General features: G+C 32.9%; 1 pseudogene; it reads left to right on the top strand.

Annotated features, from left to right (window-relative positions):
- Positions 1 to 2,419, top strand: LOC114421789 (annotated as a pseudogene).
- Positions 2,420 to 3,941: the final 1,522 nt, after the last annotated feature.

Genomic DNA, 3,941 nt, shown 5'->3' with positions numbered 1-3,941 from the left:
CTTTGATTATCCTACTGATACTCTTTTCCCTGGGAAGAGGTTAGGAGTCAATCACAAAACTGGTCATAATTGGTCACTAGTTTCGTGGTTGACTGAATCCAACCCAAGTCTCGGGGCATTCAGGCTCAAGTAGGAACCCATAAGAAGAGAATTGATCATCAAGCAAGGAGGACAACTGTGCTGGACTAGTTGAGAACTCAGAAACAATAATGGATCCATACACAACACCCAGTACACGGTTGTTTCAAACGACGATGAAAGCTACTTCACAATTACTACAACTTCAAATTAACAAGAGCTTACGATTATGTGGGTGCTATTAGCAACTGGGCAGCTGATAAATCGGATGGGAGAGGCTGTTGCAAGGGACGATATGTGTTATTGGTACAACACAGATGGGGGGGTGTCAAAAGTGGGAGGAGATACTCACATGCAGGAAATCGAGGTGATGCATTTGAAGTCAAGTTTACGTCAATTTGAACATGAAAGCCGATCTAGCTAATTCCAGTTATGGCCCAAGTGATTGCAGGTCTATTTGCTGGAAAATTTGCACTTACATATTATACTGATGGAACTGGTTGTACATTATTGAATGGGAATTCAACCGAAGGTCTTAGTTTTGCAAGTGGGGGCGATAAGTTTTACATCTTGGCAAAGAACACCCATCACAAAGGTACGTAATCACTCCACATTTTGATTTATTTTCCAACTCCTTTTATAGTAACACAAGAAGCTTATTGATCATATACATTTAGAGTTATGTTTTGTGGACACATGCATAATGTTAATTAGTCTGGAAAGAGAAAAGAAATAGAAGAGAAAAAGGTTATAATTGTCATAGGTGATATGATGTAATAAGAAAATGAGAGTTGTCAAATAGGTATTTATGCTATAGGTGTCCATGTATTAAGTTTGTTGTAATATTTTATTTTACTTTAGTGACATATATGTAGTTAACGTTAGGGATCCGGAATCATACTTACATAACTTCATACATGTAAACGCCTCATGCAGGTACCAAAAACTGGATATGGATAACTACTGTAACACTAGCTGCTCTATTTGGCCTTAAAGAAAAGAAAACATCTGTTTGAAGGTTAGCTAGCTATATCTTAATTTGTTTGGTTCTAGATATATATTTTATTGAGACTAACATCTGTTTGAAAACCCCTTCTTAATTACCATTCAAAATTTTATCTAAATATTATAGAAGAAAAGAAACAAAATGGAGACTGAGATGTTGGATTCAGCAATTAAAGATCTTGATGAAGATGAGTTTAAGAAGAGATCTAAAAGTGTTTAACTATACCTCAATTCTTTCAGCAACTAATAATTTTTCACCTGAAAACAAGTTAGGACAAGGAGGCTTTGGAATAGTTTATAAGGTGACTACGATAAACCGTTGACTGTGTTGTAAGCTGTAACAAGTTTTGTTTAAAGGATTAATGATCTTTTTTGTTGCACTTTCGGGAATACTACCAACTGGGCAAGAATTCGAAGCTGCTGTTAAAAGATTTTCAAAAACATCAAGACGAGGGATTGTGGAATTCAAGATTGAACTAATGCGCATATGTGAACTTTAACTCATGAATCTTGTCAACTACTCTTGGATGTTGCATTCACGAAGAAGAGAGGATTTTAGTTTATGAGTACATACCAAACAAAAAGCTTGGATTTCCATATATTCGGTATGGAAAATGTTGGAGTTTATTTAATTAGGTGATGCTTTAATTTGGAGGACAAATTAATAACTTTTTTTAATTCTCATGCAACAACGCCAATGCTTGGAGGAAAACATTAAGCTTTTTTCTCAACTGAAATTTTCAGTATTTATTATGGATGACTCATTGACTTTATGCTTTCCTATCTTGAACATAACTAAGTAAATGTCATGCTTTGTTTAACTCTTTACCATACTAATAAAGAAAAGATTTTTGGTTTGTTTAACTCATCTACGTGAAAGAAAAGGATACAAGTTATTTCTCATCTTTACATTCATTTTCTTAAAATTCATTAATTAATTAAGATTAACTATTTATTATAATAATTAGATTTCAAAAACATAATTTATGAGAATAATTCAAAGCTATTTTTGAAATAATTTGATACTTCTTCTATATACAAATATACACACTTGAATATTGCTTAATTTTTAACACGTTATTTTTTTCCATTAAGAAAGTTGCAGTAGAAGCGAGTTACTAGATTGAAAGAAGCGTTTTAACATAATAGAAATAATTTCTTACGGATTATTCTATTTTCATAAGTACTCGAGACTCAAAATCATTCATAGAGACTTAAAAGCTAGTAACATCCTTCTTGATGAGAATATGAATAAAAAATTTCAGATTTTGAATTGACAAAAATGTTTGCGGAACAAGATTCCACAACAAATACGAGTAGGATTATTGGGACATAGTAAGCTTGCAAAAACTCTATTTGGGACATAGAGGCTTTAAAGTTTTGCTTTTATGAAAATTTATTAGAATTATTTCTATTAAATATTTTCCTTTACTTGTATGATTTTCAACTTCCATTGCATGAACAAGACCATTACATATTTTTGCTTGAAAAACGTAAAGCTTAGTATAGAATATTACATATGTTTTAGCAATAGCCAAAAAACACTTGGGTGAGTTTTAAAGTATCTCGATTGTCATAACCTTCATCAAATAGCTCAGCCACCAGAAAGCCATTGTTATGTGTTTCTAATTTGTCTCCGCACCCCCTCCCCCCCTTTTTTTTCCTTCTGTTATCAGTTTCTGTGGTTCTTGCAATTGGAATTCTATAGTGGTTGGTTGTTCATTTTCTTTAATTTCCTCGAAAGACGTGTGATTATTTTGGTCTAGAGTCTGCTAGAACATAAATATATTCTCCAGGAGAGACAATCCTGTTTTGCAAAACCAAATATATATGCAAAGAAGTAGAGTGTAAGTTACAAACAAGAGCTTCAAAATACTATTTATTTTTTGTTCTGTCCATATTAAGTTTCAAACATGACAACTTTATATCCTCTCTTAATAACACTGTTATTTTCAATAAATTATACATGCATATCTAATCATTTCACCTTTTTGAAATATAATTTGCTTAATAATAATAATAATCACCTAAAAAATAAAATAAAATAATGATACAGCTTAATTGTGTTTTTAGCCATTGAAATTTGGAATGAATCCAATTTTGGTCTCCCAAACTTTTAAAAAATAATCATCTTATTCCCTCAAATTGGATTGCAACATAAACACATTTTTTTCTGTGTATTGATTTTTCACCCCTTCTAACACAACGTAAACACGTTCTTTTATATTTGTTTAACAGAAATAGGAGGATTTTTAAAATCGCAAAAACTAACCATGTACGAGGTAGGAAGAGGGTAAATTGGGGTGGGAATAACAAAGCCCATCATTAAAATGAACCAAATGGATTTAAAAGTAGGTAGATGCTATATACATTTCCCCTCTTTACTAATACACTCCCTTTTCAGTTTATTTTTCTAAATTACCCTTATTAAAACGCACCCCTCCCTCATTTTTCTCTCCCTCACATTCTTCATCAGAAAAAACACATTCCCCTGAAAATTTACCAATTACATCGTAACCCCAATGGCAACTTAAAACCATTCTCCCAATTGCATATTGCTAGTTCGCTGATTCTTGAAATGTGCATAATTTCACAGCTCTTGTAGATGCTGCTGGCAGTGGTCTGGGCACACATGGGACTCCGAGTAGGGTGTTTGTGTTGGAGGGCTTTTGAAAAAAACAAGAAAAATGGAGTGTATAAGCAAATATGGAGAATGTAAACAGAAACCGCCTAAAAGATTAATATTTTGGGCAGGATTAAAAATGGGTGCAAGAAGCAATTGGCCAAAATAAATTGGCATACCCATGAATGAATCTAAGTAACAAACAAGTCAAGCAGCACGAATTGAAAGGCTATAA

Source organism: Glycine soja, chromosome 8 (assembly GCF_004193775.1).
Source record: "Glycine soja cultivar W05 chromosome 8, ASM419377v2, whole genome shotgun sequence".
Classification (NCBI taxonomy): Eukaryota; Viridiplantae; Streptophyta; class Magnoliopsida; order Fabales; family Fabaceae; genus Glycine; species Glycine soja.
The sequence above is the reverse complement of the archived record's forward strand: the minus strand, read 5'-3'. Positions and strand labels throughout refer to the sequence as shown.